Raw genomic sequence first — 12,930 nt, 5'->3', positions numbered from 1 at the left:
TTAATTTTGTGATCACAACGGCAAAATGCTTCTTCATTCGCAGTTGTTTCGGTCTCAATGGTCTCTGGCCAACAGCTGCAAGCCGAGAATGAGATTCGGCAAGGCAAAAGCAATGGCGACTGAATACTAATCAGCCCAAAGGCAAATACGCAGAAAAGTCAAATCAATCTTAAGGCAAAAGTAAATTAGTTGCCATTAATATGGAATCAGATTTTGCGTGAAAGCAAAATGAGTTAATGGATAATGGATAATGCATGTATAAGAGAATCATAAGCAAAATCAAATGATTGATGGATCATTGTAGCGTTGAGATGAGCGTTCAGCAAATTGAATTCTCTACGTTTGGTCACAACAAACAATAGTTTTTGCACTTGTTGAGTTGTGAATTTAAATTCTCTTTGCTTCGTTTCTCTCTAGAGACTTTAGGTGTAGTTGTGACTCCCATACTAAATATGTAAGTACATAATGTTCCGCCTGTGTACTTGTAATTTATCATCTTCAAGCTGAGAGCGAAGTGCGCAAAGTCGTCAAGATGGAAGTGGTTTGCTGTAGAGAGGGTAAACCTTTTAGGAAAAAGTTGCCTGTTGGCTGCCTTTTAATGATTAATTGCCAAAATGGTCATTGAAGCAGGAAATTTACAACATTTTCCAACTCTAACAGAGACGTTGCCATCAAAAAGCGCGACGTGTCGTGCCACGCGTTGAAGGAGCTGATTCCAGAAAAATGTGTCGACGACTTGAGTGGCCAAAGAGAGCACCCGTTGGAGGGCGGGGGAAGGACAACACAAAACGTCGCCTGTAACTGATGGCAGCATTAGGAGTTTAAGTCGAATATTTGACTAAAACAATGACCTTGCAGGTATCAAGGTGACCTTAGCAACAGCCTCAAAGCTCCAAGGCGCTTCCAACTCTCTAAATAGTTATCTAATAGTGTTTCAATTGACATTCTCCAAAAACCAAAATAGTCTGAAATTATGCGATCTTATCAGCAAAGAATCGATCAGTCGAGCGTTTGCCCAACTGTATCTACGAATTTATTGAAACGAGCATTAAGGTTGTGTTTTTCTCCTTCTTCTCTCTCTCTCTCTCTCTCTCTCATTCCTTTGGATGGAGAAGAAACAAACAAGCAGAAATATGCAAAGTATTTACAATAAAAACAAAATGTAGACTTCAAAAAGAGATAAGCCAGAGCCAAATGCCATAAAAGCAGGAAGGCAAGCAAAATGGAAAAAAAGAACAAAACAAAAGCGTAGGCCAAGGTCCAAGCACTTGTATACGGAGGGCAATACCCAATATATCGATAGAATTCAGCGAATGGTTAGCATTCAATTTAACTTTGCATGGAAGGTAGTCAGTAACCACCAATCGACAGTGAGTACCTTGTACCTTTAGCAACATAAAATGTCAGCTCAAATTTTATGACTTGAACGGAGCAGGAGCCAGAGTCAGAGCCAGAGCCAACTGAGCGACTGATTGACAGGGGAGTAGAGGTTCAGTTCAATATCGCAGCCAGTGTCCAGTTTGGTATGGTTGTTTTATTCATTTTGGTTTCGCAATCAGAAACTCATCATGGCCTATTGATGTTGGCTCTCAACGATGCTGCTCCTTTTTCGACCTTTGCAAAGACCCCAAGGGGATAATGTATTTTTTTGTTGCGCTTCGTGTTTTTGTTCGTTTTTACTTTTTGTTTTTGTATGTTTTCTGGTTGTCTTGCGTCCTGGTAATTTATTGGAATTTGCCAAAAGGATTAAGTATGCCAATAAGCGTTGCTCAACGTCAATAAGCGCGTGATGTTGCTGCTGCTGCTGCTGCTGCTGCTGACTCTTTTGGCAGCCCTTTTTGGCAGTCTGCTTCTGTTTCCGTTTCCGCTTCCTGCCCATTCCACCGAGGGCAAATCTTACTCCGCCCCCGCTCTCTCACTCTCTCCTCTTTGTTGTTCGTTTACTGCTTCCCTGGCACTGATAAATGCTGCGCGTGTCGAATGTGCGCCTGATTTGTATGGCTTAATATTTCAATTTTGCTTGACTTTTGGCCATAGGCATTAGGGTTACTCATGGCACTTGGATGAAATTTTCTTTTTCGTCCACCAAAATCCATGTTACGGCCATCCAATTGTTCAGTTAGACTACAAAAGATATCACTAATTGAGGTCAATCTTCATTTCATTTCATTTGCAATTGTGATCCAATAAGTAGGCAATACTTTTTTACAAAGTTTCTTTTATTTTGTAAAGGATTTGGTTTTGACTTCAGTTGAAAACTTTGAAAAATAACTTTCGTTTCTGTATTCATTTGGTTGTTTCAATTCGCCATTATGCAACATTGTTTGCTTCAACCACACCCAAACCGCCTCCACCAAAATTTAATCAACTTGCACTCAGGACTCGAGTGCCCCTAATATAAAGCAAAACAACACAAAGAACGTGTATAATACACAATTTGTTTTCATTTTGTGCTGTTGCTGCTGCTTCTGCTCTTCTCGACTTTCTCCCTCTCTCTTTCTCTCTCTCTCTCTCTCCTTCGTTCTCTGCTCTGCTGGCTGCTTGAGCGACTTTGCCGCTGGCTTCAAGTTTTCAGCGCTTTATCTCTTTGGCTATATCTAACTGGTATTCCTCGTGTTCCTTTAGTGCCACAATGCCGCATTTTCGGCTGGACTTTATCCCAGGTTCTGGCTCTGACTCTGACTCCAACTCCGAGTCTGGGTCGGGTTCTGGCTTTGCCTTCTGCTGTCAACTAAACCGCTGCCACTTGCCATTGCCTGTTTATTTTGGAAGCTTTGCAAGTAGCGCACAAAACTTTTTCCACATGCCACGCCCAGTCGGCATGGCTCAGCCTGCCTGTCGCTGCCTTTGCCTCTGCCTTTAGGCAACTAAACAATGGATAGACCAAAAATACAAAAAGAAAAAATTGCCAAGAAACGAGGGGAAAAAAATAAGAAAGTACGAACTTTCTACGCCAACGCTTGGCCAGAAGACGAAAACTTTCTATAGCCTACAAATTTTCTTTTGGCCCAAATTGGCTAAGTGGTTTGGTGGGTACAAGGGACGCAGGAGTGGGAATGGAGTGGCTGCTTGTTGTGGGTACGAGAATGGGACAGATGAAAAACTTTTACTTGCGGCTACTTTCGCTGTTGCTACTTCTTCACCAATGTCTCACTGACTCACTATGTCTCTGCCAACATCTCATCTACGCCACACAAATCTCACCCTATCCTCGACCTCGAGCGTGGGAGTGGGCACGTTTCTGCTATCCCCAAAGCAGTGATTAGGCAACAAAAATGATTCCTTCTCTCTCTCTCTCTCTCTCTTCATTCATTCATTCATCCATCCATCTATCTATCTATGTAAGTATCTCTCCCCCTTCCACTGGGTTCATTTTTCTCTCTTCATTTGGCATTATATTAACCCACAAAAGATCACATGCCCAACGAATATGGCGTGTCATTGAACAACTCAATTTTTGGTAGCTTACCCATCCTTTGGTTATGCCATCAATCTACCAAAAAAAAAAAAACCTCCCACACACACACTCATACACACACATTCACACACAATGGGAATACTTTTCGTTTTTGTTATTGGTTGTTAAGCAAATCACGTAAATTTCTTTAAACGAATTACTTTCAAATTATCGAAAATGTGGTGAATGCCAAGGGAGAGCCAGCTGAGCATGTGCGTGTATGTGTGTGTGTGTTTTTTGTGTAGGTGTGCGTGTTCTTTTGTTGTTTGCCTTTTACCTGACCTACCTATACGAACAATAGACGAATAAGCAAAAAGGTGAGGCAGCATTTAGCAGCCGAGTTCGCTTCTTCAATAAATATTAGCGCTTCATTGAAGTGAATGTTAAATGATGAAAGTTCATCTACCCCATAATCCCCCCTGTGCCAGTTTCCATCTTCTCCATACTCCTTCTCCGAAGTTCACTCATCCAGAGGACTATGTAAATCTAAACCACCTGGCCCATTCTTTTTCTTCTTTTCTTTTTTTGGTGAGCTTAAGCCAAGTGGCATTGTTGTAATTTATATGAAAAGTTTTTCATCTGTCGAATTGCTATGTCTGTTTGTGTGTGTGTGTGTGGTTGTACCAGCTGATTGAGTGCGTATATGTCCTGGTTAGGGAGAAAAAAAAAACCCAAATTAGTTGCCACCTAACATGGTTAAATAAAATAGTACAAGGAAGAAAAAAAAAGTTATTTTTCATTAAGAGGAACTTTAAAATCAGTTCAAGTGATACCATGTTGATGAATTTTAACAGGATATTTTTACATCCTTCGTATCCTTATAATACACATCTTGCTAATTATCAAATCAAACTACTTTAATAAACTAGTTTCTAGTAATTTCGTCGTGTCGACTCCTAACCTTTCCTCACTATAGCAACATTCGAAGGACATCATGCACCAAACTTCCCTAAGGGAAAGGGAATCCGAGAAGTTCAATGTCTGTAGCATGTCGATCTAAAAGGAGCATGTTTTAATCCAAACGGATCCTTTTGGATGAAAAAGAAGGCAGACAAAGTCACAGACTGATGGACATGGCTAGTTTTAATTAAAATTAAGAGCTATAACCCTTTAAACGACAAAACAAATGAAAAGTTGCCAATATTGTTGGGATTATAGAACATTTTTTATTGAAATGAAAATGATACTTTAATTGATGAAAATTGGTTAGTTTATTTTTCTATTTTTTTCAGATAGGTATCAAGCTGAAATTTTTATGCCAATTGAAAAATCCACAAAATTGCATAGCAATATCCAGTACACTCACATACACACAGACATATACAAAATGAACACGCCCATCCGCCTACTGTTTCACTTGGCGGCAGTGGCTGTTGTTGGACTTTAGTTTTCTGGTCAATTTATGCACTACGTTGCTTTATAAGCAAAACAAAATGGATGCAGTTTATAAAGTAGCAGCAAATAATTGACCACACGCACACGCAGACACACACACACATACACACCCACACACAGACAGAGTTGCCACACTCACATTCACGCAACTTTGCGCTGAAAAGTATGCCATGGATAAAAAAAAACTCTCGCTGAAGCAGAAGCTCTACACTAAAATGCGCTCAAGTGGCAATCATCATGATGAGAATGCTGTGCTGATGTGGCTGGGGATGTGGAATATGATGATGACGGCGATGATGATGATGATGATGATGATCATTCCTGGCTGCTGCACTTGGCAATTGTTGCCAACATACACAACTGGCCACGCCCCACAGAATCACCGACACACACACCCACGTTTGCCCCGCGTTCGCCAGTTGAGTGCTTAAAAATACATTGCACGTTCAAATTGAAGTGGAAATGCAACGAAATGCATATAAAAAGCTCGTGTGAACAACGAGAAAGAAAAAAGAAAAACGAATAGAGAAAAATGGTAGACGGAGAAGAAAAAACAAATGTGTCCATGGCTATTGAAAACATTTCCAACATTCTAAATCTTTCGAAACTAATTGAGATTCAGATGAATAAGGGAAAGTGGGACGATTTTAATTTGTTGTAATGTTTTTTGAGTGAAATGTGGGTGAAATTGTATTTCAAACCTTGGAACAAAATGGAATTTCTGCATAATGCATGGCATTGGCTTCTCTACCTCACGCTGCGGCGATAACAAACAAAATGCAATTATGGATTTACGCGGCGTATGCGCAATATTTATATAGATGCACACACAGCCAACATGTACACACATACAGACGTGCACACTCGTATATATGCAAATGTATGAATAAATCTGACTGCTGGTTACGCTATGCGGTTTGGCTTACATTTTAATTGAGTTTGGTTTGGTCGGCCCAGTCATGATACGGGGGCTTACGTTAGGGGGAGCATCTGGAGATGTTCCAAAAAGAGAAAATTTATGCCTCTTGGGTGCGAAAGACATCAAACACTTGAAATATTTTGTGTAAACTTGAAAAATGACATAAAAGCGGGCCAAAAAAAGAAAAACACACACACACACACACATACACATACTTTTATATGTATATATACCTAAATATATCCAAATACTAATATACACACATACATACATATACGGCAATGTGACAGACAATGGTCTTTAGGGGTAAGAGGGGAGCATGGCATGCAAAGCAAATAAACAAACAAACAATTTTGCAGAGTCTTGTTTGTGCCTCTGTATGTGTGTGTGTGTGTGTGTGTGTGTCTTCTGTCTCTCTGACATATGAGTTGTTATTGTGTTTGGGGCGGTAAAATGTTGCCACACACTCGCTGGCACACATTCCTCTTGCTTTTGTTGTCTCGTCCTGTGCGTAAAGTGTTTTTGAAAGATGATTGATACGATTTGAAGTGCTTGGGCTGCTTACTCCATATACACGCAGTGAGCAAGAGATAGAGGAGAGTATGGCGGAGTCCTCCTCCACACTCAGTCGTGGACCCCAGAAGCGTTGGCAGCGTAATGAAGCGGAAATCGATTTGGTGCGCATCGACTTCAACCCGTGCCAGTTGCCAGGGGGAAAGCCGGGAAATCGCTTGCCGGCTGCAGGCGTGCGTGAAAAGTTTGACAGCGGTAAAAGCCGAAAGAGACAGAAGGCGACAGCGACCCAACAAGACAACGGAGCATCGTCTGCTCGCTGCTGGCTAGAAGGATTCGCATCCTTTTTTTGTTTGAGGGAACATTGGCGGCAGCAGCATGATAAACAACAGACCCGCCATATACAAAAGCGTAAACAAGAAAATATTAAGCAGCAAAACAAGCCAGATGAACGAAGAGAAAGAAAGGGCGAAGGGGAACCCGAAGAAAAAAACAGCAGGAAAACACACTCACCCATATATGTACACGCACAACATGGGAAAACCTAAACGAAAACCGAAATGCGCGAAAAACTTTTGCGGGGTAACAACAAACAAAAATTGTGAGTGAGACCAATGCGAATGGATGAGCAAAAGAAAAGGACACGAAGAAAACCAACGACACACACACACACACACAAATGAGAAAAGAGCAAAAAAAACAGATACCCTCAAAAAAACACAAAAAAAAGAGATGTGGGGAAAAAAGGAAAAGCGATTTCCGCTACCGTCACCGACGTTCGTAACTTTTCACTTAAGCATTTTTGTCACGTCTGTCGTTTTTCTCTCTGCTCCCCCTCCGCCCAATCCCCGCCTCTCACTCTCTCTCTCACTCTATTCTCTCTCTCTCACACATTTTTTGTGTAATACATTTTTGTGTAATATCTTCACTCATCGGGGAAAAGGTATGATAACTTTGACATGAATCCGGAACACGAAGAGGAACAAAAAAAGGAACAACGATAGCAACAACAATCTGATCCGCCAGCTATAAGTGAGAGTCATGAACTGAACTCGGAATTACCATCGATTCAGAATGCTTTCACTTTTTATTCCATTCGATTCCAGGTTCATTTTGAGTTCAATTTGTCGTTCATAGAAATTCGGTGGGGTAAGTGTTTTAAATAGGTTAGTAATCAAGATTAGTTTAAGTTGTGTCTTAAATGATGTCTCTATTTATTCGATTTCTCACTCTATTTCTCTGTGACTATTAGTTTTCTTCTTACCATTTCTTTCTTTTTCTCCATATCACATATTTTATCTTTAGATTTCGAATACATTTTCCATTTCATTTCTTCAATTTTTCATTCTTGTTCGTTTCTATTCTTTTTACTATTGAATATCTTTTCATTCCATTATTTTCCGATAGTCTTCTCCACATTTTTTAAATCTCTTTGCCTTTTTTATTTCATTCCTGTTTGTTCAGTTCCCTTCTTTCCATTCCTTCTCTTTTTACATCCCCTTCTAAATATTGTTTCTTAGTTTTTAATTTTTTTTTTAGTCGGCATTTTTTTCTCAGTTTTCTAGATCTTAATTTGTTTTTTACACGTTTTCTCTTTCTCTGCTGGCTTTTCTTGCACTTTTCAAGAAGCTTTTCAAATAATTTTTCTCGGGTTTTCCTCTATATAGTATATGTTTGTGTATATTTTTGCCACTATCTTTTAGAAAAGACGTCAAAGATACTTTTGACTTGCCTTGTGTTAGATGTGTTTGCTGTTAGCCCTTTTGCTTCCTCTTTTCTCTGCTTTCTTGTTTGTATTTGCCTCCCCATCTATTTACTGTTACTCTCTTTTGCTTGCTGTTTCGAAAGAGTAATTTCTTATTCGTATGTTGCTTTGGTTCGTTGTTGTTATTTGCTTTTTCCCCTAAAAATCTTTACTTTCTGACTTGGTCCCCGCTATCCCCTTGTTTTTTTTTTTTTTTTTAAAGGAAACGAAGATTTTGGCCAGTTCCTTAATTTCTTTTTGGTTGTGTGTATATAAGTGTGTCTGTGTCTGTGTGTGTGTGTCCTTTTTTTTTGTGAGTTTGTTTACATAGAAGGCAAAAATCATATTTTATTGTTATCGAAGTTTAGTGGCAGCAAATAAACATCGATGAGCATCTTTGAGTCAACGTGTATATCTTTCTCTCCATCTCTGCAGCCCTCTCATTCTGTCCACCCTCTGTGTTTCTCTGTGTATGCCATCTCTCACTGGAGCAATGAGTTAGGCCACAGCAAATCCTGATGGATTTCTTCCTGGACTCCTTCCTACGTACCATGTAGGTACTACTAGCTGGAGTCGGTAACGCCAACATGTTTGCATGTTGGCAACAGGAAATGTGTTGCAACTACCGTTCCATGTTACCCATTTGGCCCCCCCCTCCGCCTCTCGTTCTCACCCTGCATACTAGTCACTTGTCGCTGCATGGAGATGGCGGCTTATGCCATAACTTTTGACATAAACTGGGTCAGTAGCAGCAGGACTAGAAGCAGCGGCATTGTCAGGAACGCTGTCACTCCTCATCAGTGGTGTCATCCTTTTCTTCCTGCTGCTGCTGCTGTTACCGATTACAAGGTTCTAGTCTCTGGACTTTTGGATCTCATAGGTCTCATGACATGTCCTATATGCCAGGCGACGACATTTCGGATTAGCCAAAAATGTTGCCATGTTGAATATACAGCTTAAATTTAGATGCAGCCCAAAAGTTTCGTTCTCTTGCATTAGCAACTTCATTCAACATATCTGCATAGTAAATTATTTATAAAATTTTATGATCAAATTTTGTTGTACTTTTTGTTTAGACAACAATTGGAATGCTGATTGATAAAGGATCGTTTCATATCCTGCAGTTTCAATTGTTCTCTCATCCTGTTAAAAATACTGTCATTTACATTCTTATATGATATCCGGCTCGTCATGTTTTCTCCTTTCATTAAAACGATCAGGAAACAAATCATATTCACACTTTTGCCTTAACGTGACCCATCATTTTAAAGGGCATTAGTATTCACCTCTTCTTTAACCTGTGTGAGCACAGTGTGTGTGTGTTTTTGTGCTTTTTTATGGCTCTCAACACCTTTTCTGATTGTGTGTGTGTGTGTGTGTGTGCGTGTGTGCATAAATTGTCGACTCTTGGCAGTTAACTGGCTAAAACTAAGCTGGCAATCCATCAAACCGCATGAAGTTTATAAAAACCTATACCACAAATGTGCCAAATGAGAGGCTTTCGGTTTTCTATTAACTGTCAGGAGTTTAATTTACAAGCACTTTGGCCATAAGATGTGAAATTCCTACTCTCAGACTGAGACTGAGACTGAGAGAGAGAGAGCGAGAGAGAGATAGATAGACATGAGTCTGGAGCGTAGGTGCCCCATAAATTAAACCAAAAGCACATACATACATACATAGAGGTTGAGGCCGTGGCCGGAAATGAGGTCTGGTGGTTTGGTTTCATTTGGTTTACTTTGCTTAGGTTGCCAGGTTTCTCTCTCACTCGTCTGTCTAATGGGTTTGTCAAGTTGAAAAAAGTTGCATGCCACGCCCACTTAACGCTGTGACATGTCCATGTTCATGTCCAAGTTACCACTTTCCTTGTCAAACGATGCGAATTGTAATTAAAATTTAATTGTTTACACTTTTCGACAAACAAGCGGAAATGGCAACGGAAGCGCCAAAGGCTTGGCCACGAGACGTCACCAATATGCCCCGTGCCACCCATTTCTTTGCCATCTCCAAACACCTTGCTCCATCACAGTTCACATACAGTCAGTCTCTATCCCTCTCTCAGTCTCTGTCTCTGTCTCTGTCTCAGGTCTGTGTCCATTAGCTCTAAGTATTGTCGTGCTTGGCGCTTTTAATTGTCGCTGGCCTGATTTACATGAATGACGCCAAAAGTTCACAACACAAACACTAAGAGGGGATCGGAAATGAGTGGAGGTTTATGGCAACTGCTGTGGAGCGGGCTGGTCTTTTGGGGGGCTGGTCTTAGCTCAGGGCGTGGCAGCAAGCACTGCGAACGTGACTCGCATGCCAATGGAATGCTTATCAAAGTGTATAAAATTCATAGAAATTATGACGCGAGTACAGAAAAAGTTGCAAAAAGGCATCAAGACCAGAAACAGAGCAAAATGCTAAAGAGAGAATGAGATGCCAGGCCAAACGGAAATGCCAACAGAAGATGTTTGACGTTGACACAACGTGTGTGTGTGTATGTGTGTGTGTTGTAGGCGTGTCAAGACAGTGTGCTTAAGCGTTTTATTGTCTTTAAGGTTCATTAAGTCAAATGATGCAAAACGTTCAAGACCAAAATATAAAAGACTACCTAAATTTGGTGCCAACAAAATTCCTCAATGATCGAACACACACATACATATATATTAGACCCATTTGTTTGTGTTTCTTTTTTCTACATATTAACTCAATTATTCAATTGAATCTCACTTGAAAACTATATATAAGATAAGTCCTAAAGTTGATTCTCATGCTCTCATTATACTTGACTCATCTCCAGAAAACCGATTCTATTTAAAGTTTTCGAGAAATTCCAGTTACATCCTTACAAATGAAGCTATATCCTTGAATCCATTTACAAGACATACTTCAAACTTTCAGAAAGTATTCTTAATTACATTCTAGGTGTTGCTTTAGGTGTTACTTTTCGTAAAGAGTAGTTTGTGGAATTCATTTGTTTAATCAACTCTGCTAAAAAGCTTCACACCACACAAAGAGTTTTGGTGGAGAAAATTATAGGAGGGAAGACATTCCCTTTTCTTTTCCGCCTCTGCATTTATATATATGTATTTTTAACACACTTGTGGTAGGTTTTTCATTTGCCGAGTTTTAATTCAAATGATAACATATTACACCAATCCCACACTCCACCAGCAGCACCACCAACAACCCACGCGAATGGCAGAACCTATCTCGACACACACACAAACACACTTGGCAATTAAAAAAGTTGTCGCCTAGCTCTAAACGAGCGTTCATGGGGCAAAATCGAGTTAAAATGCTAAAGCAAATTAAATTAAACAGAAAACAGAAACTGGGAAAACTTTTTGCTTCAAATTCCACCCTCTTGTGTATATGTGAAAATGGCAAAAACCTTACTTCTTTTTTTTCGGTTTGTTTGTTTGTTTGTTTGTTGGACATCTGCGCCATATCAAGTGGCGACCACTTATCATACCCGTAAAAAAGATAAACAAAAGATGATAGCTAGGGGTTGTTGTATTTAAACTTTTTTGATCTCATCCAAAATCTCGATATGTAGTATTGATTGTCATCCAATCCTACCAGGAACTCGCTTTGTACTTCAAAGTCTCGGTGTATGATTTTTTGATGCAGCTCACCAAATACTGCGACATCACCGCCACAAGATAACTGAGGATGGCGCGCATTGTCAGCTTGCGAAAGACATAATTCAGTAATTCTGTAAAAAAGTTGATGGCCAAATAGAAACCATTTACTAGTAGCCATGGTGCTAAGTAGTCTGGAGAAACCTACAGAAGAGGGGAAAACGTAAAGTGAGAGAGAGGGAGACAAAGAGAGAAATCTAGACTTACCTTCAGCACACCATAAAGAAGCAGCAGCCCACACTGAATCTCGATAAACTTAATAAGTAGACGAAGACGAAGAAAGCAAGATCTTTTCCAATTGTGCGATGATTTTTTCGAATTCAATCCGGTGGACTGACTCCAGGACTGACCCTTACTACGAAAGTAGTATAACGCGAATTCAATAATATTGTAGATCTGAACAGATCAAAGATTATTCCAAATACCTATCGCAAGAGAGGAGGTTCACTTACCACTCCAAGAACACCCAAGACTACTACACACCACTTGGTATATGGAAGGAAATCCATGCAAATCGAGCAGGATGTCACATATTCTTTCAGTTTCCCGAATCCGGATGTTAGTTCGAGAAATTTCCATCTCTTATTCGAATCACAATTAATGACCGATGTTTGGAAGTAATGCCGCGACAAATAGCACGTCATCTCTCGTAAGTCCTTCATTAGACTTGCCATGGTAAAATCACAACCTGAAAATGTACAAATTATACTTATTTGTAATGTGTAAGGTGTAAAAAGAAAACTTGTATTTTATATTGAAAATTTCGAACTTCGTTTGGGAAACCTTAAACTGAAACTAAACTACAACCACTCGGTACCTAAGGTCGTAGCTGAATTTGATTTGATTGAAAAAGTCATGGATATAGCGATTCCGTTTCAACTTTTTGATAGTTTGACTTTTTGTGATTTATCAACACTGGAGAAAACACAGGAGAAGTTTATCAACACTGGCATCACTAACATTCAGTAACTTGCCGACACCGTTGAACTTGTTAAATTGAACATAAACGCAATATACACAATAATAACCGAAACTTTTGATTTCATTTACCCATTTTAAATTGGAATAGAATAGAAATTTATAATATATAAATAATGGTTAACGTTTTCGGTTGTCTGAGAATGGTTTACCGGTTCAATAGGTCTTAGCTTGATGGCTTCGATTAGGGCCCAAATGAAGATAAAGTCAACAAGAGGCAAGGATTACACGGCACGACGGCGTCGACAAAGCGGACAACGACAACGACAACGACAACAATAAGGACGATGACGAT

At 39.8% G+C, this 12,930-nt stretch overlaps 1 long non-coding RNA gene across 1 annotated transcript; it reads right to left on the bottom strand.

The window, feature by feature from the left end:
• Positions 1-11,511: 11,511 nt before the first annotated feature.
• Positions 11,512-12,463, bottom strand: LOC137587239 (uncharacterized). The gene is made up of 3 exons (XR_011033893.1): positions 12,110-12,463; positions 11,865-12,053; positions 11,512-11,801 (listed from the first exon to the last, which is right to left on the bottom strand). It is a non-coding gene; the product is annotated as an uncharacterized lncRNA (long non-coding RNA).
• Between the last annotated feature and the right edge of the window lie 467 nt (positions 12,464-12,930).

This window comes from Drosophila tropicalis, unplaced genomic scaffold, assembly GCF_018151085.1.
Source record: "Drosophila tropicalis isolate 14030-0801.00 unplaced genomic scaffold, ASM1815108v1 contig_158, whole genome shotgun sequence".
NCBI lineage: Eukaryota > Metazoa > Arthropoda > Insecta > Diptera > Drosophilidae > Drosophila > Drosophila tropicalis.
Note: the sequence above shows the minus strand (reverse complement) of the source record. Positions and strands in the feature narration are given on the sequence as shown.